The 26,235-nt window shown below is 35.4% G+C and overlaps 1 long non-coding RNA gene and 2 pseudogenes across 1 annotated transcript in view; 1 reads left to right on the top strand and 2 right to left on the bottom strand.

Annotated features, from left to right (window-relative positions):
* Positions 1-16,241, top strand: part of LOC118001244 — a 72,513-nt gene extending 56,272 nt beyond the window's left edge. Inside the window, exon 3 of the long non-coding RNA XR_004676658.1 lies at positions 16,191-16,241. This is a non-coding gene — a long non-coding RNA (uncharacterized LOC118001244). The remainder of the gene's footprint in view (positions 1-16,190) is intronic.
* Positions 16,242-19,284: 3,043 nt separating this feature from the next.
* On the bottom strand, positions 19,285-20,152 carry LOC118001243 (annotated as a pseudogene).
* A 4,489-nt stretch (positions 20,153-24,641) lies between these two features.
* Positions 24,642-25,599, bottom strand: LOC118001341 (annotated as a pseudogene).
* Between the last annotated feature and the right edge of the window lie 636 nt (positions 25,600-26,235).

The following is a 26,235-nucleotide window of genomic DNA, read 5'->3' as shown; positions in this document are numbered from 1 at the left end:
CACAGGTTGCATTTAAGTGTCATGCCTCTTTAGTTAACTTCTTCAATCTGGAAATGTTCCTCAATCTTCTCTTGTTCTTTCTTGTATTTGTCTTGAATACTTTGAAAGAGTACAGGCTAGTAACTTTGTAGAATATTCCTCATATTGGGTTCCATGATTAGACTAGATATGGATTTGGGCAGTAATACCATAGAAGTGATGCAGTCTGCTTCTCTGTCATACAGTGTGTATCAAAAGGCACTCAGTGACCATGTACCACATTGCTCATGATATTAGTTTTAATTATTTGGTTAGTGTGTTGTCTACAAGGTATCCACACTTTAAAGTTAATTATAAATATTTTTTGTGGGGTGACAGTTTGAGCATTTATAAATGTTCTGTTTCTCACAAAATATAGGCCAAATAATTTTATGGATAATTTAAAGCAGAAAATTTATTTTGATTCTTGCATGAATCCATTTTTACCATGATGGTTATCTCATGGTGGTTTTCTAATTCAATCATTTCTCCATTTTACTAGTTGACATTCTACTGACATGTAGAATCTTTGTTTCTTTGTTTCTGCCTTTTTTTTGTGAGTATGGACTCCTAAATTCCTCTTATTGTTTAATGATGTACAATCCTTCACTTACTATTATTTCTTTCAATGCTCAAAATTTCCCAGATTTAGTTAGTTTCTGTCTATCTCCATTTGACCTGCCCCATCATTCTTAGAACATTTTCCTACTTTCTGCACAACAAGATATTCCAGGGTCACCACCTTATATTATACTTGCCCCAGCTCTGCAATCAGCCACTTATTTCCAAGAATCTCTAGTTCGTATGGCTAAGGACTACATGTACTCTTTGCTACTGCATTGTCATTGATTATATATCCTCAATAAATATTGGTAGAATTAAAAGTGTTGAAAAGCAATTATTTTGGTGTAGTTGTTGATTAATATAAATAAAATGTTAATATTATAAATATATTTTCATTTATATTTTCAAATAATATAATCTCTTATATAAATGACATCATTTACAATTATTATTTAAAATGTATGTATTATCTAAATGTGGAAAAACCTATAACAACTCTGAGGAAAGAATGAAGTATGTCATTTTTTTTAAAGATTTTTATTTATTTATTTGACAGAGAGATAGAGAGCACAAGTAGGCAGAGTGGCAGGCAGAGGGAGAGGGAGAAGCAGGCTCTCCGCTGAACAGGGAGCCAGACATGGGGCAAAGTATATAATTTTTTTTTAAAGATTTTATTTATTTATTTGAGAGAGAGATAATGAGAGACAGAGAGCACGAGAGGGAAGAGGGTCAGAGGGAGAAGCAGACCCCCTGCTGAGCAGGGAGCCCGATGCGGGACTCGATCCCGGGACTCTAGGATCATGACCTGAGCTGAAGGCAGTCACTTAACCAACTGAGCCACCCAGGTGCCCGCAAAGTATATCATTTTTAATAAGCAAAGGAAACTAGCTATACATTGTTGACAGAAACTAAATTTTTGAGACATGATTCTACTTTTAGTTACAGTAGATAAATCTGTAATCTGAAATATAGGTTCTTATAAATTTTCCATATGCTTATCATAAAGTAATGTGTATTAATGATGAGTAATTAAAGGATTTCATCCAGTCACATTGAGTTAAACATTTTCATAAGAAAAAATGCTATTAAAATTAATCCAAATGATCAACATAACCGTTTAAAAGAAACACATACTTTAATGTGTCAAACTCTAACCTTTTCTATATTAGAAAAATACTTTGACACAAACACTTTACAAATGTCAGCAGAAAATCTATACTTCATTTCTTCACATTGGTTTTGTGACATTGTGTTTGCTGATATTCGACAAGGAATAAGTTGGGATTGATTTCTTCTGCCACTGCTCTTTTCTGTTGTATTATGGGAAATTAAAGGGCTGAAATGAATTGAGTCCCTTACAACCCCATAGTCACTCATGTGGGCAGACCTACGAAAGGTAAAACCTATGCGCTCTCTGGGTCTTAAAGGTCAATAGAAAGTTTAGGCTGTCAATTTAAATTGAAGGAATTATCAAAATTAAAGTCTGTGAAGAAGACAGGTATTTCATACATACTTTATAAAAATGATTTCAAAATCAAAGTGTATTTTCTCTCTTGCGTGAGATATAAGCCTACTCCCAGGCTCTCCCTAGATAAGATGCATCCAAAATTATCAAATTATAGGCATCATCATTGTAGATCATTAAAGGAGCTCAAAGAGAATTAAAATATACTTATTTTATTTTTATTTGCATATATGACACATAATGTTACTTTAGTTTCAGGTGTACAACATAGTGATTCAACATTTCTCTACATTATGCTATGTTCATCACAAATGTAGCTACCATCTGTCACCATACAACACTCTTACAGTATCACTACCTGTATTCTCTATGATGTACCTTTTATTCCTGTGATTTACTCATTCCATAATTGGATGCCTGTATCTACCACTCCTCTTCACCCATTTTGCTCATCCCCCCACCACCCTTCCTTCCAGTGACCATCAGTTTGTTTTCTGTATTTATAGGTCTTATCCTGCTTTTTTGGTTTGTGTATTCATTTGTTTTGTTTTTTTAGATTCCACATATGAATGAAATCAAATAGTATTTGTCTTCCTCAGTGTGACTTACTTCACTTAGCATAATACCCTCTAGGTCCATCCATGTTTTTGCAAATGGTAGATCTCATTCCTTTTTTATGGCTGCATCATAGTCCATTGCATATTAAAATATTTTTATTTTCTTTTAATTTTTTTTTAAATATTTATTTGACAGAGAGAGAGATAGCGAGAGCAGGAACACAAGCAGGGGAGTGGGAGAGGGAGAAGCAGGCTTCCCGCCGAGCAGGGAGCCCGATGTGGGACTCAATCCCGGGACTCCGGGATCATGACCTGAGCCGAACGCAGATGCTTAACGACTGAGCCACCCAGGCGCCCTATTTTCTTTTAATTTTTACCTTTATTTTATTTTTTAAATTTTTGACAAATTTCATTATTCAGATGCAAAATCAACAAGAACATTTTTTTACTTGAAGCATATTTCAGAATACATGGTTCTAAAAGATAGATATAAAACATTCCATCCAAGAAAAATAGAATACACATTTTCCTCCAGTACACACAGAATTCCCTGGTTAAGTCACATAAAAAGAGACATAATGAATATTACAAATTGTAGACTGAAATCATACCAAGTATAATTTCCAACCACAGTGGTACAAAACTAAAGGTCAACAATAAAGCAAAGCTGGAAAATCTACAATTTAAATATTAAATATTTACTATGTAAATATTACACAACATGCTACTGTACAAGCAATGAGCCAAATAAGAAATGAAACAGTAAATCAAAATATGTCTTAAAAGAAAAGAAAAAGAAAACACAACATTCCAAAACCTCTGGGATGCAGCAAAAGCAGATGTTAGAGTGAAATTTATGCTATAAATTCTTGTATTAAGAAAAAAATGTTCAAATAAACAACATTACACCACAAAGAATAGAAAAAGAAGAAACTTAGCTGAAATTTAGTAGAGGAAGGAAATAACAAAGAAAAATCAGAAATAAATAGACCAGAATAAACAATAATATAACTTTGAAAGTAATGACCAGTTTTAAAAAAAAAAAAAAATTGGCAATGCTTTACATACATTAACTAAAAAAGAGAGAGAGAGAAGACTCAAAAACTAAAATGAGAAATGGAAGAGGAAACAATACAACAGGTATATGAAAGCATGGCATATTGTATTTTGTTAATTAAGTAAAGGCTATTATCTAATCTATATGCTTCTCAATCAAATAGTGGCCCTTTATATATATGCTAAAATACAATTATTTTGTAATAAAAGGTAGCGAATTTCAGTTAATATTTTATTTTTATTTATTTATTTATTTTTAATTCTTATGTTAATCCCCATACATTACATCATTAGTTTTAGATGAAGTGTTCCATGATTCATTGTTTGTGCACAACACCCAGTGCTCCATGCAGAATGTGCCCTCCTCAATACCCACCACCAGGCTAACCCATCCTCCCACCCCCCTCCCCTCTAGAACCCTGTTTGTTTTTCAGAGTCCATCGTCTCTCATGGTTCGTCTACCCCTCCGATTTCCCCCGCTTCATTCTTCCCCTCCCGCTAGCTGCTTCTTCTTCTTCTTCTTTTTTTTTTCTTAACATATATTGCATTATTTGTTTCAGAGGTACAGATCTGAGATTCAACAGTCTTGCACAATTCGCAGCGCTTACCAGAGCACATACCCTCCCCAGTGTCTATCACCCAGTCACCCCATCCCTCCCACCCCACCCCCCACTCCAACAACCCTCAGTTTGATTCCTGCGATTAAGAATTCTTCATATCAGTGAGATCATATGATACATGTCTTTCTCTTTTTGACTTATTTCACTCAACATAATACCCTCCAGTTCCATCCACATCGTTGCAAATGGCAAGATCTCATTCCTTTTGATGGCTGCACAATATTCCATTGTATATATATACCACATCTTCTTTATCCATTCATCTGTCGATGGACATCTTGGCTCTTTCCACAGTTTGGCTATTGTGGACATTGCTGCTATAAACATCAGGGTGCACGTACCCCTTCGGATCCCTACTTTTGTATCTTTGGGGTAAATACCCAGTAGTGCAATTGCTGGATCATATGGTAGCTCTATTTTCAACTTTTTGAGGAATCTCCATACAGTTTTCCAGAGTGGCTGCACCAGCTTGCATTCGCACCAACAGTGTAGGAGGGTTCCCCTTTCTCCGCATCCCCGCCAACATCTGTCGTTTCCTGACTTGTTCATTTTAGCCATTCTGACTGGTGTGAGGTGGTATCTCACTGAGGTTTTGATTTGGATTTCCCTGATGCTGAGCGATATTGAGCACTTTTTCATGTGTCCGTTGGCCATTTGGATGTCTTCTCTGGAAAAATGTCTGTTCATGTCTTCTGCCCATTTCTTGATTGGATTCTTTGTTCTTTGGGTGTTGAGTTTGATGAGTTCTTTATAGATTTTGGATACTAGCCCTTTATCTGATATGTCATTTGCAAATATCTTCTCCCATTCTGTCGGTTGTCTTTTGGTTTTGTTGACTGTTTCCTTTGCTTTGCAAAAGCTTTTTATCTTGATGAAGTCCCAATAGTTCATTTTTGCCCTTGCTTCCCTTGCCTTTGGCGATGTTTCTAGGAAGAAGTTGCTTCGGCTGAGGTCAAAGAGGTTGCTGCCTGTGTTCTCCTTTAGGATTTTGATGGACTCCTGTCTCACATTGTGGTCTTTGAACCATTTGGAGTCTATTTTTGTGTGTGGTGTAAGGAAATGGTCCAGTTTCATTCTTCTGCATGTGGCTGTCCAATTTTCCCAACACCATTTGTTGAAGAGACTGTCTTTGTTCCATTGGACATTCTTTCCTGCTTTGTCAAAGATGAGTTGACCATAGAGTTGAGGGTCCATTTCTGGGCTCTCTATTCTGTTCCATTGATCTATGTGTCTCTTTTTGTGCCAGTACCATGCCGTCTTGATGATGACAGCTTTGTAATAGAGCTTGAAGTCCGGAATTGTGATGCCGCCGGCTTTGCTTTTCTTTTTCAATATTCCTCTGGCTATGCGGGGTCTTTTCTGGTTCCATACAAATTTTAGGATTATTTGTTCCATTTCTTTGAAAAAAGTGGATGGTATTTTGATGGGGATTACATTGAATGTGTAGATTGCTCTAGGTAGCATTGACATCTTCACAATATTTGTTCTTCCAATCCATGAGCATGGAACGTTTTTCCATTTCTTTGTGTCTTCCTCAATTTCTTTCATGAGTATTTTATAGTTTTCTGAGTACAGATCCTTTGTCTCTTTGGTTAGATTTATTCCTAGGTATCTTATGGTTTTGGGTGCAATTGTAAATGTGATCGACTCCTTAATTTCTCTTTCTTCTGTCTTGTTGTTGGTGTATAGGAATGCCACTGACTTCTGTGCATTGATTTTATATCCTGCCACTTGACTGAATTCCTGTATGAGTTCTAGCAGTTTGGGGGTGGAGTCTTTTGAGTTTTCCACATAAAGTATCATATCATCTGCAAAGAGTGAGAGTTTGACTTCTTCTTTGCCAATTTGGATGCCTTTGATTTCTTTTTGTTGTCTGATTGCTGTGGCTAGGACTTCCAATACTATGTTGAATAGCAGTGGTGATAGTGGACATCCCTGCCGCGTTCCTGACCTTAGGGGGAAAGCTCTCGGTTTTTCCCCATTGAGAATAATATTTGCTGTAGGTTTTTCATAGATGGCTTTTATGATATTGAGGTATGTACCCTCTATGACTATACTCTGAAGAGTTTTGATCAAGAAAGGATGCGTACTTTGTCAAAAGCTTTTTCTGCATCTATTGAGAGGATCGTATGATTCTTGTTCTTTCTTTTGTTAATGTATTGTATCACATTGATTGATTTGCGGATGTTGAACCAACCTTGCAGCCCAGGGATAAATCCCACTTGGTCATGGTGAATAATCCTTTCAATATACTGTTGGATCCTATTGGCTAGTATTTTGGTGAGAATTTTTGCATCCATGTTCATCAGGGATATTGGTCTGTAATTTTCCTTTTTGATGGGGTCTTTGTCTGGTTTTGGGATCAAGGTAATGCTGGCCTCATAAAATGAGTTTGGAAGTTTTCCTTCCGTTTCTATTTTTTGGAACAGTTTCAGAAGAATAGGTATTAATTCTTCTTGAAATGTTTGGTAGAATTCCCCTGGGAAGCCATCTGGCCCTGGGCTTTTGTTTTTTGGGAGATTTTTGATGACTGCTTCAATTTCCTTAGTGGTTATAGGTCTGTTCAGGTTTTCTATTTCATCTGGTTCAATTTTGGTAGTTGATACATCTCTAGGAATGCATCCATCTCTTCTAGGTTATCTAATTTGCTGGCATAGAGTTGCTCATAATATGTTCTTATAATTGTTTGTATTTCTTTGGTGTTGGTTGTGATCTCTCCTCTTTCATTCATGATTTTGTTGATTTGGGTCATTTCTCTTCTCTTTTTGATAAGTCTGGCCAGGGGTTTATCAATCTTGTTAATTCTTTCAAAGAACCAGCTCCTAGTTTCGTTGATCTGTTCTACTGTTCTTTTGGTTTCTATTTCATTGATTTCTGCTCTGATCTTTATGATTTCTCTTCTCCTGCTGGGTTTAGGCTTTATTTCTGTTCTTTCTCCAGCTCCTTTAGGTGTAGGGTTAGGTTGTGTACTTGAGACCTTTCTTGTTTCTTGAGAAAGGCTTGTATTGCTATATACTTTCCTCTTAGGACTGCCTTTGCTGCATCCCAAAGATTTTGAACAGTTGTGTTTTCATTTTCATTGGTTTCCATGTATTTTTTTAATTCTTCTTTAATTTCCTGGTTGACCCATTCATTCTTCAGTAGGATGCTCCTTAGCCTCCATGTATTTGAGTTCTTTCCAACTTTCCTCTTGTGGTTGAGTTCTAGTTTCAAAGCATTGTGGTCTGAAAATAGGCAGGGAATGATCCCAATCTTTTGGTACCGGCTGAGACCTGATTTATGACCTAGGATGTGATCTATTCTGGAGAATGTTCCATGGGCACTAGAGAAGAATGTGTATTCCGTTGCTTTGGGGTGGAATGTTCTGAATATGTCTGTGAAGTCCATTTGGTCCAGTGTGTCATTTAAAGTCTTTATTTCCTTGTTGATCTTTTGCTTAGACGATCTGTCCATTTCAGTGAGGGGGATGTTAAAGTCCCCCACTATTATTGTATTGTTGTCGATGTGTTTCTTTGCTTTTGTTATTAATTGCCTTATATAATTGGCTGCTCCCATGTTAGGGGCATAGATATTTACAATTGTTAGATCTTCTTGTTGGATAGATCCTTTAAGTATGATATAGTGTCCTTCCTCATCTCTTATTACAGTTTTTGGTTTAAAATCTAATTTGTCTGATATAAGGATTGCCACCCCAGCTTTCTTTTGGTGTCCATTAGCCTGGTAAATGGTTTTCCACCCCCTCACTTTCAATCTGGGGGTGTCTTTGGTTCTAAAATGAGTCTCTTGCAGACAGCATATCGATGGGTCTTGTTTTTTAATCCAGTCTGTTAGCCTGTGTCTTTTGATTGGGGCGTTTAGCCCATTTACATTCAGGGTAACTATTGAAAGATAGGAATTTAGTGCCATTGTATTGCCTGTAAGGTGACTGTTACCATATATTGTCTGTGTTCCTTTCTGGTCTATGTTGCTTTTAGGGTCTCTCTTTGCTTAGAGGACCCCTTTCAAGATTTCCTGTAGGGCTGGTTTTGTGTTTGCAAATTCCTTTAGTTTTTGTTTGTCTTGGAAGCTTTTTATCTCTCCTTCAATTTTCAATGACAGCCTAGCTGGATAGAGTATTCTTGGCTGCATATTTTTCTCTCAGTTAATATTTTAAAAAATATATAAATTTTATATTTACAGAAATTTTAAATTGATTCAATCACCTACTCTGAAGTTTGCTTGATGTAGTTTGTTATGTGTACTGAACCATGTTCTTATGGAGTAGCTCAAAGAAATGATGGGCAGAAATATGGATTGAGTAAATAAAATGATGACATGCATAATTCATATATTAGTGTACATTAATTTTGTGCTTTCATCTGACAAATAAATGTTCATGCCTTCTTTTGGCAGTTGGAAACTCCAAACAATTATAGCATTAGAACTCAGCTGCCTTTTGTTTCAGGTCCACAGGGCAAGAGATATGGAAGGGCATTTCTGGGAAGAAGGGTGTGAGTCGTAAGAACTGATGTTTGAAGCTGGGGTCATGCTATCTGTCTTTACCTTGGATCCCAAGTGACAGAGATACAGATCCATTTTATAGTGGGGGATATGTGTGTATGTGTATGTGTTTGTGTGATTGCAATCACCATATAATCATGGATAGGGCTCATGATGTAGGTCCTCTTGCCCAAGGCATGATAAAATCTACACATATCTTGGAAATCTGGTTTTGAAATATTACGCCATTTTTTGTATCTATGAATAATAATGACTTAATAAAATAATAACTTTAATGTGTGATTATTGAAATTTTACTTGATTCAAATTTTAGTATTCTGCACATTAACTATATGCATGTTCAAGTCCTAGGAAATGAGTCATTTGGATGTTATAAATGCTAAGTTCAAAAATATCACCTCTTGTTAGCCTGCTGCTTTTTAGGAAAATTTTTTTCTGGGTTATGTGCTGATGCTAATTTTTAAAATGACATGGATCAATGACCAAAGAGCTTAAGTATTTATTTCCCTGGATATATATTATCCTATTGCTTAGTAGATGTCAATGATACAATACTTACACCTTTCTGATTAAGCGCCTGTTGAACTTTAGATTGCAGTAATCAAAGACTTGTTCAATTTAAATTTTAGATTATTTAAGAAGTCTTCAGCAAAAAAGACATTATAATATGTGATGATTACTGTAGATGTTGGGAAAGAGGCTGTTAAATCCACTGGGAATGTTCATCAGCATACTGTAATCAGCAACTAGAGAGAATGCTTAATTACAGTTATTTAGGTGACAAGTTGATGTAGTGTAGTGGCATTGAAAGCAAAGATGCCTGGATTAACACTTGCAACATGTAAGAGGAAATGAAACACATCAATATCAAATAAGGATCTCATTATATGACTGTTCATATTAATTTCTCTTATTCTATAAATTCCAAATGCAATTCTCACTATTACTTGCTTAAATATTTCTGTGAGAAACACAGTATTTTGTATGAGAAGTAAAATCCTAGATATTAAAGGAGGCTTATTTTATATTTTATTTTATTTTATTTTATTTTAATGACTTACCTAGTATTTATTTATTTATTTATTTATTTATTTTTATTTTTTTATTTTTTATTCTATGTTAATCCCCATACATTACATCATTAGTTTTAGATGAAGTGTTCCATGATTCATTGTTTGTGCACAACACCCAGTGCTCCATGCAGAATGTGCCCTCCTCAATACCCACCACCAGGCTAACCCATCCTCCCACCCCCCTCCCCTCTAGAACCCTGTTTGTTTTTCAGAGTCCATCGTCTCTCATTGACTTACCTAGTATTTAGTCATGACAAAATAATATCGATTTGACTACTACCTTACTTCAACTTCTTGACAGTATAGAACACATGCAATTATTTCTGATTTATTAAAGAAGAGTTTATTATAGTCTGTGATTTAAAAGGAGAACTCTTTAAAGTTCTTAGTCGTTTATCATTCATATTATTTGTAAGTCAGCTTTATAAATCTAATTACTATTAGTTTCTTATAATAGCTGCTGTAACAGAGTACTTCAAACTGTGTGGCTGGAAAACACACACACACACACACACACACACTCATTCTCTCAGTTCTGGAGGCCAAACATCTGAAGGTGTTGACAGGCTGCAATCCCACTAACTCTAGGAAAGATTTTATTCATTGCCTTTTGCAGCTTCTGGGGGCTGTCAGCATTCCCGGGTTTGTAGCTGCATCACTCCAATCTCTGGCATTGTGGTCACATTGCCTCCTTCTCTTCTTTTTGTGTCTCTTATAGGACACTTGACATTTCTTACAAGACACTTAGTATTGAACTTAGGACCCACCAAGTAATCCAGGATGATCTCCCCTCTCAAGATCCTTAACTGAATTAAATCTGTCAATACTCTTTTATCCAATAAGGTAATGCCCGTACATTTTGGGGTTTAAGAAATGGACATATCTTATGGGCCAAGATTCATCCCACTAAACTGGCTAATCTTATGACAGTATAATTGAAGTATATTTTTTATTAGAAATAAAACAGAGTTTTGAAAGCAGATTCTAATAAGACAGATTAATTAACTAAATATGTACATTTAAAAGTCATATTAGTAATGCCACATATTGTAATATTGAGAATGAATGCTAATATGAAGTATATTTCTGGGTTACAATCAATTCCTCTAATGGTAAGTTTTATTTTAACAGAATATTTCTTGATCAAATGAAAGTATTTTTTCTTGAATTATTATACTTCATCCTTACTGATATAAAAATGCATGTTTTATTTTTGCTAAGTGGGCATATAATTATTTTGCCTTCTATGAGCCAGTGGAGTGGTGGACAAGAAAATAAAAGCTCTGCAGGTATTTGGAACCTAGTAAATTAAACATAATAGGAAACAGCAATATAATATTGCAATGTTTGAACACATACATACATATGTATAATTATTATATATTTAATTTTGTTTAACAAAATAGATGAGAGAAAATTGTAATTAGTCTTGCTTCAGGTGGCATATTAGGCAAAGTTTTAAGGAGTATGTGGTTTTGAAAAGGGTTTCTCAAGATAAATAAGAGTGACACAATTCCAGGTAGAAAGAGATAGTGAAAGGAATTGACTCATAATGATATCCAACTGTGTATAGTAAAAAGAGTGGCAATAGAATGACCATAGTGAGATTTTTCATGGCTTGTCATGGAGCTTAGACTTTAGATTGTCAAGGGAAAGTCAGTAAACATGTCTAAAAGGAAAAGAGTGTGACCATATTATTTGTATTTTGATGGGATTATTTGGTTAAGTGTACAGCATGAGTTAATGTAGTAAAGGATTGGGGTAAGAAGATATGTTTACTGATACATTTTTTTTTCTTTTTAATTGAAGTATAGTTGACGTACAGTATTATATTAGTTTCAGGTGTACAACAGCAATTCAACAATTGCATACATTATGAAATGTTCACCACAATAAGTGTAGTTACATTTGTCATCTACAAAGTTATTACAATATTATTGACTATATTTCCTATGATCCACGATTATGTAGATCTGATTAAAGCCTCTCTTACCTCTGAAACCCTATGTGCCTTTATTCATACTCTTAATTTTCCTTAGTATGCCCTTTCTGTTCTTCTTTACCAGTACTAAGTTTTCTAGATCCTTTTTTCTTGTTTCAAGTCAGCTCACCTTGCATTATACCTCCTCCTTTGGTACTCTAGGAGCATAGCTCTAAAAAAACCCTTGTTTTGCATTACATTAAAAGATTCCCTTTGATTATACTGTACCCGCTCTCCAGACTATAAATACGGACAGTGGCTAACACTTATTTCACTTATCTTTACATTTAATTTTATCACTGTCATTCAGTAGATACTCTTTTTTTTTTTTAATGGAACTTACGTGATTATTTACTTAGATATTTTTCACAAAATGAAAAGGCAAATCTTAGACTGGTAGTATTTACAAAACATGCATTGAATGGACTTGTATTCATAGTGTATATATAAACCTCTTTAAACTCAGTATTAAGAAAATAGCAGTTTGGAACAAACTGAGTGTTGATGGAGGGAGGTGGGTGAGGGATGGGCTGGATGGGTGATGGGCATTATGGAGAGCACTTGTTATGATGAGCACTGGGTATTGTATGGAAGTGATGAATCACTGAATTCTATTCCTGAAACCAATATTTCATTGTAGGTTTACTAACTAGAATTTAAACTTAAAAAAAAGAAAGAAAAGAAGCAATTTGTAAAGTCAATGGGAAGAAAACTTGAATGGACATTTTAACAAAGAGTTAATACACATGGCAAATAAGAACATGAAAAGATGTTCAAAATCATGAGTCATCATAAAAATGCCCATTAAAACCAAAACACAAAATCTAGCATACACTCATTAGCATGGCTAAAATTAAGATTGACAATATTAAGTATTGATGATGATATGAAAACTTTGCCTATTGCTGGCAGAAGTTAAAAATAGTAGTTTTAGAGATCAGTTTTTCATTTTTGATGAAATCAATAAGACAATTAACCATATGAACCAGAAATCCAACTCATAGGTAATTATCTAAGAGAAAACACGTTTACTTAGAGACCTATACAGCTTTACTCAAATAGCTGCACATTTCCAAATATTATTGGATTAACAAATCTGTGGTATATACATTAGATAGAATACTATTCAGCAATACAAAGGAGTAATAAATCCTAACCATGTAATGTGAATCTCATAAGCAGGATGTTAAATGAAAAAAAAATTCAGAGATTAAAGGCCAAATACAGTAGGAGTTCCTTTGTAGGACATTCTAGAAAACCCAAAACTATAGTTACAGAAAGCAGTTCAGTGGTTAATTTTAAGAGTAGTAATTATAAAACTTTAAGTGTTTAAAATACTCCCATAGATTTGTTCTAAAGAGGTCAATAATTCCTTTCAAACTTTATTCAAAATTGTGGAACTCTTATTAGCTGTAATTCCTACTGTGGTTAAGTTCAATGATTCATTATTCAAACTGCTCTGACTTTCATATTCAAAGACTAAACCATGGCAAAATATTAGCAGCATTGTTTCCCATTGCTTATTTTACCAAAGAAGAATGAGTAGTCAGAAGAGTCAAATATTTGTATGCCTTGGGAGATATTGATGGCTTGGATTTAAGAAACATAAATTCTTAGTTCCCTGTCAGTAACGGAAGGGGCCCAGCATGCATCTAGCTCTTCAATGACTTAGGTTATCAAATGATCACATTTTCAATAAAACTAATTCTTATCATGGAAATATTTTTCTAATAATCATTATGTTTTCTCTGCCCTAATTCTTTTTTATTACTCCTGGAAACATTTTAGAGTGATTTGTATTCCAAATGAAATCTTGGAATATTTGGGTAACTAGCTGCTTAAAGCTATGGCATTAGAATAAATGGTTACTTGTATTCTTTTATAGTTATTTTAGTATATATTTAAACTATTCATTTATCTGTGTCTTCTGATACATCAATTTTTGCCTCTCTGAGGAAGCTGTGAATCACAAGTACCTGTTTAAATTTGTAGGATATATTGGTTTGGGAGAATGAATTGAAATGAAACTTTCTATTTATTGCATTACATATTATCTATAACAATTATGGAAACATCAGTCTCAACTGGGGCTTATACTGCCTCAGAAACTACAATTCTGCTTCAATAAAATCTTTCTTTTATTTGGAAATTCCAAATCTGGTCATTTAGGAGATTTTTGGCTGCAAGAATAGAAAAGCCTTGAGTCAAACTGGCTTTGTAATAAAGCTATATATATAGCTATATGTATAAAGCCATATATATAATATGGTCCCCAGAATAACAGCAACAGCATCACCAAGGAACTTGTAGAGATGCAAATTTTCTAGTCCTACCATAGACATAGTAACTCAGATATTTGTGTATTGAGAAGAACAATTTTTGTTTTAACAAGCCCTTAAGATGATGTTAAGAATCTGTAAACAAAATACATTATTCAAAGAAGAGCAAATGCAGACATGGGGCAGGCTCCAGTTTGTGAAATAATAATTTAGGTTTTGTGGACATCACTTGGCAAAATAATTTGAAGTGAATGTTGGAAAACAGAATTTAATTTGGGAAAAATGAGCTTTTGCTTAAGTAAGCAAGCTCATATTTTGAGGCAAAAACTGTTTTGCATTGGCTTGAAAATATTTCCTAAGGCTACAATGAAGTTTCGGTTGTGGTGGTGGTGGTGGTTGTTTTGCTCTGTAGGCTTCTCTTCCTGCCAAACCTAAACTAAACTAAAATCCTGAAACAATTCATTGTCAAGTTGACACAAATGTTCTTAGTCTCTAACATTAAATCATACTTAACTGGTCTCAATTTTCAATCCTTTCTTTGGTTGTTATCAATCCAAACTGGAGGATAGATTATTAATTCCACCTGAGAGGTACGTTGACTCTATAGGATCGGTTTTAAAAGTGCAGAGTTTATAGTAGATATGGTAGAACTTATTGATCAAAAATTTCAAACCTTTTCATATGGGGCAATTTCCCCTTCAGAGTTTGCGGGTGGGTGCTTGTTTTCTACTGACAGCACCGTTATTCCACCTGATTTGTTTTCATTAGTTACTCAGTTGTTGCAGAACAAGTGTTGTTTTTCAATATACATATATATTTTTAACACACTGTGTCTACAAGTGTCATTTCCAATAACTCTCTCTGGCATATAGGAGCATCTACCTGTTTTATCTGTGGAGCTTTTTCTAGATATTTTCTGCTTTTGCTCTAAGTCTGTTTCATTTGTTCAGTTAGGAGTTGGCAACATGGAAATGGGGCTATTTACTATTACTATTTTTGCTTTTATTTATGTTTTTTAAAGATTTTATTTATTTATTTGACAGAGAGAGACAGCAAGAGAGGGAACACAAGCAGGGGGAGTGAGAGAGGGAGAAGCAGGCTTCCCGTGAAGCAGGGAGCCCGATGCAGGGCTCGATCCCAGGACCCTGGGATCATGACTTGAGCCAAAGGCAGATGCTTAATCGACTGAGCCACTCAGGTGCCCCTCCACTTACACTTAAATATGTATGATAAATTGACATAAATTTTGTAATGCCTAGCAGGCAACCTTTTATTGTGAACTGTTGGACTGATGTGTGCTCTTTTCTAAGTATCAGTGCTTACAACTAACTGCAGAAGCAAGTCAGGATAACAGTTCTTTTCAGCAATGTGCCAGATTAGAATTGTCAATTCTGTGCATCCTTAGATATTAGAACATTAAAAGAATGTATTCCTATGTCTATTCTCCATCAATGACACAGTTAGTAGAAATACCACCTAACCGTTGAGTTCTCTAGTCTTTACACTAGAGTATTGGAAAAGTTTGTCTATATTTTTTCTGTCTTTTTTTTCTTGGTAGACGAGACGTGTGAAGAGTTTATTCCCATTGATTATCTTGAAAACCCTTGTACCCTATAACAATGTATGTATTTCCTCTGTAGAGTTATTCTCTCTCTTTCTCTCTCTCTTTAAAGGCCCATTTTGGTGTTGTACCCTTTTGAGGAGATCAAGTCACTGACCCAGACTAACTGTAACAAATCCCTTCATATGATAAATATTAGAATGCGAAGTAATAGTAATTGTGAAAGAGGTTTATTTTTAGTTTTGTTTTTGATTTTTTCCTGCTTAGAAACCTTCCATGACTCTGACATCTACAGGATGAAAACCAAACTCCTTTGGGTGACTTATGAGGCCCTCCATGGCCTGGTGACTGCCAGTTCCTCCACGTTGTTCTCTGGCCACCCATCTATTCTAACCTTAAACTCTGCACATGTTAAGCTCTCTTATGATTCTTCAACATGATAGGCTGTTTCCCTGGACTATGATGCCCTTAACACCTACTCTAGATTAACTTGGTAAAGTCTTCTTTCTCCTTTAGGTCCCAACTTACGATATCACCTTCCCTGTGAGGCCTGTCCCAATACTCACAGGGATGGAAGCCCTCCCCAGGTCAGTACCTTGTATACTGCTCCTTTGTCTCAGTGATCATATGGTGTCATGTTTAGCTCTTGAGGGTTGTGTCTGTATCTTCACTATACTGAGTGTTTTGTGAACAGGGATCGTGTCACTTTTCATTCGTTTACCTTTCACAGTTAACAGTGTCTTGCCTGTAGTAGGCATTAAATATGAACTTGTTGAGTAAAATGAATTGAGTGAAATTTTTAAAAATTAATTGAATGGAATAAATAAATGTAACTTAAAAAATAGTATCTTTGACTCAAAAGCTGCCCTAATAAAGAAATCTTGAATCATTACTAGAACCATTACTATAAACTCAAAAGGAACAAGAAAAATAATTTTAGAATAAACAATACGTAAAATCTGAATTTAAAACAGGTAAGGTAATACTACTCATTTCACTTTGCAAAAAGTACACACAGAACTGTGATAAATTATATTTACCTAATATTTCAGTTTTCAAAGGATACTTACATACTCTATTTCATTTGTCTTTTTTTTAAGATTCCACATATAAAAGAGATTATATAGCATTTGTTTTCCTCTGTCTGACTTATTTCACTTAGTATAGGGCCCTCAAGGTCCATCCATGTTGTCACAAATGGCAAGATTTCGTTCTGTTTTTTTAGTCTGAATACTATTTTAGGCAGAATAATAATTATCACAGTTTCTTTATTCATTCATCCATTGATGGACACTTCGGTTGTTTCCATATCTTGGCTATTGTGAATAATGCTGCAGTGAACATGGGGGTGCAGATATGTTTTTGAATTTATGTTTTCATTGCATAAATACTCAAAAGTGGAATTGCTGAATCATATGGTAGATCTATTTTTAATTTTTTGAGGCCTGTCCATACTATTTTCCATAATGGCTATACAAATTTACATTCCTACCAAGAGTGTACAAGGGTTCTCTTTTCTCCATATCCTTACCAGCTCTTGTCTTTCTGATAATAGCCATTATCAAATCCGTGGTTTTGATTTGCATTTCCCTGATGATTAATGATGTTGAGTATTTTTCATGTACCTGTTGGCTATCTGTATGTTTTTTTAGGAAAAATGTCTATTCATTTTTCAATTGTATAAATTGAGGGGTTTTGTTTGTTTGTTTTCTGGGTTTTGTTTTTGTTTTTTGCTGTTGAGTTGTATGAATTCTTTATATATTTTGGATATTAGCCCCTTCTTAGATATATGATTTGCAAATATTTTCTGCCTTTTCATTTTATTGATGGTTTCCTTTGCTGTGTAGAAGTTTTTCATCTGATATAGTCCCACTTGTTTATTTTTGCATTTGTTGCTTTTGGTACCAGATTAAAAATTATCACCAAGACTTTTGTCAGGGAGCTTACTGCCTATGTTTTCTCTAGGGGTTTTATGGTTTCAGGTCTTAAGTTTCCTTAATCCATTTTCAGTTAATTTTTGTGTTTGGTATAAGGTAGTAATTTAGTTTCATTCGTTTGTGTGTGTCTATCAGGTTTTCCCAACACTATTTATTAGAGACTGTCATTCCCCTGTTGTATTTTCTTGTCTATTTTGTTTTAAATTAATTGACCAAATATCCATGAGTTTATGTCTGGGCTCTGTTCTGTTCCATTGATCTGTGTGTCCGTTTTTATGTCAATATCATAACTTTTAGTTACTGTAGCTTTATAATATAGTTAGAAATCAGGGAGCATAATGCCTTTAGCTTTGTTCTTTTCTTGCAAGATTGCTTTGGCTTTTTTGGATCTTTGGTGGTTCCATATAAATTTTAGGATTATTTGTTCTGTGTCTATGAAAAACTCCATTGGAATTTTGATAGGTATTGCATTGAATATGTAAAGTGTTTTGGGTAGCATGGGCATTTTAACAAAATTTTGATTTTTCTAATCCATGAGCATGGACTTTCATTTCATTTGTGTCATCTTTAATTCCTTTTAGTAATGTCTTATAGTTTTCAATATACAGGTCTTTCATTTCCTTGGTTAAATTTATTCTTAGGTATTTTATTCTTTTTGATGAAATTGTAGAGATAGTTTCCTTTTTTATTAACTTTACATCATCTTCATTCCAGATCATGCTAAATACTCCTCTATAGTTACCATCCACTCCTCAACTGAACAAAATTTGGAGACTGCTAAGGTACTCTCAAGCTTTCTTTTATATAGTTTCTCATTCAGGAATGACTTCCATTAATGTAGCTTTAATTATTATTCTATGAATGTAAATAAAAAGATTTACTTTGTACTTTTTAATTCAAATATGAATGCCATTCTGTCAGTTGAAACTCACTATTTTCAATATTAAACCTATTATCTTTGTTTTTTTTTTTTTAAGATTTTATTTATTTATTTGTGAGAGAGAGAATGAGAGAGAGCACAGGAGAGAGGGGAGGGTCAGAGGGAGAAGCAGACTCCCCGCTGAGCAGGGAGCCCGATGCGGGACTCGATCCCGGGACTCCAGGATCATGACTTGAGCAGAAGGCAGTCGCTTAACCTACTGAGCCACCCAGGCGCCCAAACCTAGTATCTTTGTACATAAAGTTGTTCTTTATCTGCATTGTCTGATTGTGTTATTCACAAAGTTCTTAAAAATGTATGTTGATTTATATGGAGACAGAGTCACACACAATTAACATTAACTTATTTTCACTGAAAGATGAAAAATATTTAATATGGGAATGATCTAATACAAAACGTTTCTATTTATTAATTTTTCTGTGTATTTTATTTATTTTTTTCTGTAAGCATTTTACTATTACTTTTAATATAATCAAACAATAACTGTTCACATATACAAGGGATTCCCTTCTGTTGTACTTCAAATAGGCACCAAATGCTTTTAGTTATTCCGTTTTTATAGGACCTTTTTCTCTCACTTCTAAAAGATCTTTCAGTATGATCTAGATGGGGGCAGAATTTTTGTTGTTGTTGTTTTTTAAAGTTTCATCCTAAAACAAAGAACAAAACACAACCAGAGAGAAGGAGAGAGCAAGATGTGAGCACGTCTCTCCCATTCGGCCTGACTGCGTCCTCACAAGTCAATATCCCGCCGGTCGGTAGGGGCGCTGGCCTGGTCCAGTTCATCCTCCGACTTGGACCCGTCCCCCTGGTTCTGACGGAACTGCTGCAGGCTGTTGAGCAGCACCATCTCAATCTGCTCCTGGCAGGCTTTGAGGCAGTCCACATCCGTGTTGGTGATCTTGGCCAGCAGGTCGACCAGGGCATTGCCAGAGAGGGAGCTCACGTCCTCATCCTGCTGGAGCCCAGAGATGGCTGCTCCCACACTTCCAGCTGCAATTATCTATGGTGGGTACATGGCGAACTTAAAATCAGTGGCACACAGAGCAATGAAGGTCTGTGCGTGCTTGTGGGTCAGAGACAACTTCTCACTCAGCTGGGGCAGCTTACGAAGGATGTGCTGGATGAAGTCGTGAGGAGTGACGGCCGCCAGGTTCCACTTCAATTTCCCCAGCACCACCAGCTCCCACTTGAGCAGCTCCTGAGGCTTGATGGAGTTGTCAGTATAAATACACAACTTCCCCGCCGTCAGAGGGATGGTCTCTTTGAGCTTGAAGGCCAGGAACATGCAGACAGCACCCAGGAGCTGCAGATTGCTCTTAGGAGTTGGGACCCCAGCCACGAAGCGGTCCAGGTAATTCATGGCCAAAGGGAAGACCTCCTCTTCACACTTCTGTTCCTTGCAGACCTCCAGCATCCAGGTGGCCACCATCCTGCGCATGTAGGGCTGGATGTCCTTCTGCACGCATTTGAAGTAGGAGCTGGGGAAGGTAGCACTCCTCGATGGTGAGCAAGTTCTGCAAAACGCGGTCGTTGTAGAGCAGGTTGGCGTCTGGCGTGGCCCTAAGGACCAGGTCCACCTCGCAGCACAGCAGCTGCATGGCCAGCCAGGTGCCCACTCGCTTCCCTGCTTTCTCTGGACTGGAAAAGTTGGGGGGTTTTGGAGGGGGGAGGGGAGAGGGTTCCCCTTACCTCCTTCCTTTGGCTAAATAGGGGGTTTTCGAGAGAAAAGTTATGGGGCAGAAAGAGAGAGAGGCTGGGGGAGAAGAGAGGAAAGGGATGGGCAGTGGGAGAGGAGAGCCTTAGGGGCTGCTAACTCTGCCTGCCCTCCCCTTCAAACTTGTCTCGCTCTCCCCTGCTCGCTCTTCTCTCTTTCTTTCTGTGTATTTTAATTCTAATGTATTTATACTAGAAGGATAATTTGATACTACATCAATTTGATTTGAACTGAATTTGGTTGCCTTTATCTTTTGAAGTTTGTGTTTACCTTTCGGTAGCTTTTAAATAGAAATTATATGTATATGAATTGACATATAAATATTTTTTTGGACCAGGTTATAAAAACAACTTTTCTGAATTTGCATCAGAGTCTCACTGAGTGAAGTAAAGGAGCATTGCTTAGAACAATGTTAAATTTAGTTTTTGAATAGCACTAAAAAATGTGTGTTTATAATTGATCAAAGTTACATTTTCCTCTTTTTAAAAATATGTGTGAATCTTAAAATTGCTTTATTCATATTTTGAGACATCTACTACTCAAACTTCTAGGTTTAGCTTTTTTAGAAAGTGAGATATATGCTTGGAAAATGTTTTAAAGCTACTTATTTATAAAGAAAACTATACTTTCCTTTTTATTAAAAAAAGAAAATACTTTAAATAAATTGTAACATAATATCCTATAGTTCATTCCATCTTGTCACCTTAGAATTTCCATGTCATTATTTTATTTGTGCATATTTAATAGAAAAAGAATTAAGAGATTGAGGATGTTACTTATATTTCAGACTTCTAAGAAAAAAATAAAAATGTACATACATACTAACATGGGATAAATTTTATTACTTTTATTCATAATGTCTATTGCATTGGAAAATAATTCAGATGCTTATAAGAAATTTAAATATAATAGCATTGACTAATTGTTTTTTTGTTTTTTCAACAATTTATAATATTTAAATATAAATCATTTCAAAATAAAATAGTAACATTTCAATTAAATACCTTACTATACTATGGAAGGAAGATTTTATTATAATTCTAGATCATCTGTTTGATGTCTACTACTTTGTACTCATGTGATATCAAACATATTAATTATATTTCTTGAAACTGGAAAATTCTAAATACTAGTGAAATATATTCATTCTTTCTATAAATAGATATTCAACAACTATAATGTACTATGTTAAATATGTGTTATTTTAAATGCTTGGTTTGCAGAAGTGGATCACTTTTAAAATAAAATGTATTTATTTTGTTTAGCAGAAACCGAAATCCCACCTCAATCAACATATTCTTTTTTTTTAGGTTTTTATTTAAATTCCAGTTAGTTAACTTACAGTGTAATATTAGTTTCAGGTGTACAATATAGTCTCACATTTAAGATAATATGTTTTCTAAATAAAGTACAATATATGCATTGCTGATTGTATCATTTATTAGGTAATGTAATTAATTTTTCTAGAGGCTTGGAAAGGATTTCATGAACTGAATTTTATTTTTTTGTTTTTTCATGAGCTGAATTTTAAACTCTTGGGGGAAATGGAGGTGTTTTCTTTATGTATTGGGATAGCCGTACATGTGAGAGCACAGGTTTTTAGACGGGGGGAAATATTTGCAAAGAAATACAAATACAAAACTATATGTTATGCTTGACAAAATATGAAGTGTTGTTTAATATAAAGTGTTTCATTCACAGTTCAGAAATAAAAAAAAAAAGCTGTATTTATTTTCTTTGGCAGAAACCGAAATCCTACCTCAATCAACATATTCTTTTTTTTTTAAGTTTTTATTTAAATTCCAGTTAGTTAACTTACAGTGTAATATTAGTTTCAGGTGTACAATATAGTGATTCAACACTTCCATACATCACCCAGTGCTCATCACAGCAAGTGTGCTCCTTAATCCCCATCACCTATTTCCCCTACCCCTCCACCCACCTCCCCTCTGATAACCATCAGTTTTTTTTCCTGTAGAGAGTCTCAACATATTCTTCTATAATTTTATTCACCCCACTAAATATTCAGAATATATTAATATAGTGATTTTAATATATGTTTGACTGTGGTACTGGCCCAAACCTCCCTGGAAATTATATAATAAGAGGATTGATTATATTGTGTTATTGCATGGTATTACATTATATTACATTTCCAGAATCTGAACATTGTTGAATTTTAAAATATATTTGGGCCCAAGGGTCTTGAAATTGTAATTACAAATCTCTGATATATCATACTAATATAATAGTAAACATGTATCAAGAAAAACTGTATGTAAACAGTAACTGTGACTATGCAATATAAATAGAATGGAGTAGAAATGTAATAATCTTGCTGAAATTTTAACAGTAGTGTTTATTTTGTTAACATGGTCAAAATTTGGGAGAAAAAAACATCAGGTTTTACAGTACTGTGACAATGTGATAATGAGTGGAAATTTGAGAAAATCGTAAGTGTGTTTTAATTTGTAAACAGAGCACTCATTGGGTTGGGTAAACAAAACCTACAGCCATGCCTGCTTGGCAGTGCCTTTGCTCTGTGTTCAGACAGCAAAGACTCTCTCTGAAAATGCAGGAAAGCTGGACAGAGTAGATACCTCTAAAAAGCTGAAAAGGAAGTTATTTCATCTCCTCCCTCACCGTGACGTTATTGAGTGGTGTGACACTGGAGATTTTATAATAAGTGATGGAGGGAGCAAGCATTTGAAGTAGCCAGCATCTCATGGGGCCCCAGGAAAGAGAATGTGGGCCAAACCTGGGATCAGAGTTAGACTAGAAAAATCATTTAACAGCATGAAAAAGGCAAAGATGGAAAGACCCATAATCTACTAAAATACACCCAAAAGTTCAAACTTTTCATGCTGTGGAGCAACTGAGGCTTGTTAGCTTCATAAACCACTTACGGATTTACTTGTGTTCATTCATTGACTTAATTTTTATAGTTAAGGAACAAGCTACATGGCCTCTATTTCATATATTCAGAAGTATCCCAGATACATGGATGGAGTCATGTCTGTGTAGGGAGAGGTGGGAAAGATGGATATGGCAATCTAGAATTATTCCATGAAAATAATTAGATGTAGAAATGTGTTAAGAATACACTTACAGAAGGTAACTCAATGGAGGACTATGTTAATTTTAACTTTGAGCCAATAAGGCAAAAATAAAAAGCCTGATATTTATGCCTAGGTTAACACATTTTAAAAATCACTTTTTCATTTTTGTCCATGGGCATAAAAATCTGAGGGGATTAAATTAGAATGTTTTTCTGTTTTAAAGGAACCCTGGTTTCTACCTATCTATTTGCCACTGCTCTTCAGAGATGTATCCTTAAATAAAAGACATTTGCAAAGCACAAAACAGAATGTTTTAGGTGATCCTAGATAAAATAATTTTTAAAAGTATATATGGGAATGTAAAAAAAAAAAAGGAACAGTACATGGAGTTTATTTGCTAATATTTTTATTTTAATATTTTTAGGGTAGGATTTTGATAGGTATTAAATTCTTTCTACAGGGAAAAATAAGCTAGTTCTGCAATCTATTGCAACACTGCGTACTTGTCTTCCATTTATTTTGTGGCTATTACATTTTTAGGTAAAAGATCTTTGGGCGCCTGGGTGGCTCAGTTGGTAAGCGACTGCCTTCGGCTCAGGTCATGATCCTGGAGTCCCGGGATTGAGTCCCACATCGGGCTCCCTGCTTAGCAGGAAGTCTGCTTCTCCCTCTGACCCTCCCCCCTCTTATGCTCTGTCTCTCTCTCTCATTCTCTCTCTCAAATAAATAAATAAAATCTTTAAAAAAAATTAAAAAATAAATAAAATATTTTCAACAGGAAAGAACACTATATAAACCCTCCATGACAAAAAAGGGTGGGGGGAAACCCATCATAGGCCAATACAGCCACAGAGGGAAGATTAAATGCAATGGCCACATGAAGAAAATATCTCTCTCCTTTCACATCTGATATCCACAATTAGACATGTGAGTCTGGAAATTAATTCCAAAATATGTTGTTGTTGCTGTTTTTTTAAAGACACATTTATTCAGCGTCATGATCAGACTATTACATTTAACAATCAGCAGCATGGGTGCAAAAAAACAAAAAATCTACATTAAAACCCTTTGTTGGAACACTTTACACTTTCCACAGAACAGAAACTAAAATATCGTTTTATACAATTAATCACAAATACAGTCCTCGAGATTTTTGCCCATACACATGAGTATTGTCTAAAACATGTCTTCTATGTAGCAGCTAGGCCCTGCCACCACTGTGCTTGGCTGAGTTCACAAATCTGTTGTAACCTGTAGCTTCCCCGTCCCTCCTCTGTCTCTCCTCTCCTGCTGAGCCTTGTCTCCTGGCAGTAATTAAAACCTCCTGTCACTGCCACAGCTACTGCTGCTGCAGGAACCACCATAGCCACCTTGGTTTCGTGGTTTGGCAAAGTATTGGCCTCCACCACCATAGGGGCCAGAGCTTCTGCCTCCAAAATTTCCTCCTTTCATGGGTCCAAAATTTGAGGATTGATTATTGTAATTGCCCAAATCATTATAGCTTCTGCCACCTCCAAATTTGCTTCCATCATTACCAAATCTGTTATAGCCATCCCCACTGCCACCATATCCACCACCACCTCCACTGCCACCAAAACCACCTTGACCACTGAAGTTCCCTCCACGACCAAAGTTGTCATTCCCACCAAAACCACTTCCACGACTACCACCAAAGTTTCCAGAACCACTTTGACCTCTTTGGCTGGATGAAGCACTAGCCATCTCTTGCTTAGATTGGACTTTCCTTACTTCACAGTTGTGACCATTCACAGTATGGTATTTTTGAAGACAATCTTGTCTACAGAGTCATGGTCATCAAATGTTACAGAAGCAAAACCTCTCTTTTTGCCACTGCCTCGGTCAGTCATCTCAATCACTTCCATTTTCCCATACTGTTCAAAATAATCTCTAGATGATGTCCTTCAGTGTCTTCTTTAATGCCACCAACAAAAATCTTTTTCACAGTTAAGTGGGCACCAGGTCTTTGAGAATCTTCTCTTGAGACAGCCCTCTTTGGTTCCACAACTCTTCCATCCACCTTGTGTGGCCTTGCATTCATGGCTGCATCCACCTCCTCCACAGTGGCATATGTAACAAACCCAAAGGCTCTGGGGTGCTTGGTGTTCAGATCTCTCATTACCACACAGTCCTTAAGCGTTCCCCATTGCTCAAAATGGCTCCTCAGACTCTCATCGGTTGTTTCAAAGCCCAAACCTCTGATGAAGAGCTTCCGCAGCTGTTCAGGCTCTTTGGGAGACTCTGATTTAGACATGATGGCAGTGGGAGGGGAGACTTGAACGATGCTTACTTGGCAGCATCCACGGGCAGAAAGCCCAGAATATGTTTTTAATAAATACATATGTTATCCCATTTATAGAAGAAGATGAGAAAAGTTGCCCTTACTCCTCCCACCCACTAAATAAAGTGACTATTAATTTTTTATTAGGAAATTATTTCATTTTTTCTAATACAACAGTAAAATCTAAGCTATTTTGGTGAGAATATTTTTTAAGCTGGATTGAATTATGTTCTTTTGTTTTTAGCAGTCTGTGGGTATGAATAAAAATTTAGGAAAATGTTTAAAAAAGGTAAGACGAATATTTGTAGAGTCAGTGAACACTCAAAATCATTGTTTAGATATAATATCAATGGGATAGATCCTATCACATTACAATGGATTTTTTGTACACAAATATGATTCTATTTATTTTCAAAGTAGGGTGCATTTATTATGAGGGCACCCTATTACAATTTTTTATGCTGTGAAAATTATTTATGTAGATGTAATTTATGAATTAAGTTTTATTAGATTATTTTTAAGGCTTTGGGTTGTTTAAAATTTCAGTGTAATTCTTAGAATTGCTTCTGACTTAATATTTTCAACTTATTCTCTTATTTATAAATAAAA

This window comes from Mirounga leonina, unplaced genomic scaffold, assembly GCF_011800145.1.
Source record: "Mirounga leonina isolate KUSES-001 unplaced genomic scaffold, KU_Mleo_1.0 Mir_53, whole genome shotgun sequence".
Classification (NCBI taxonomy): Eukaryota; Metazoa; Chordata; class Mammalia; order Carnivora; family Phocidae; genus Mirounga; species Mirounga leonina.
Note: the sequence above shows the minus strand (reverse complement) of the source record. Positions and strands in the feature narration are given on the sequence as shown.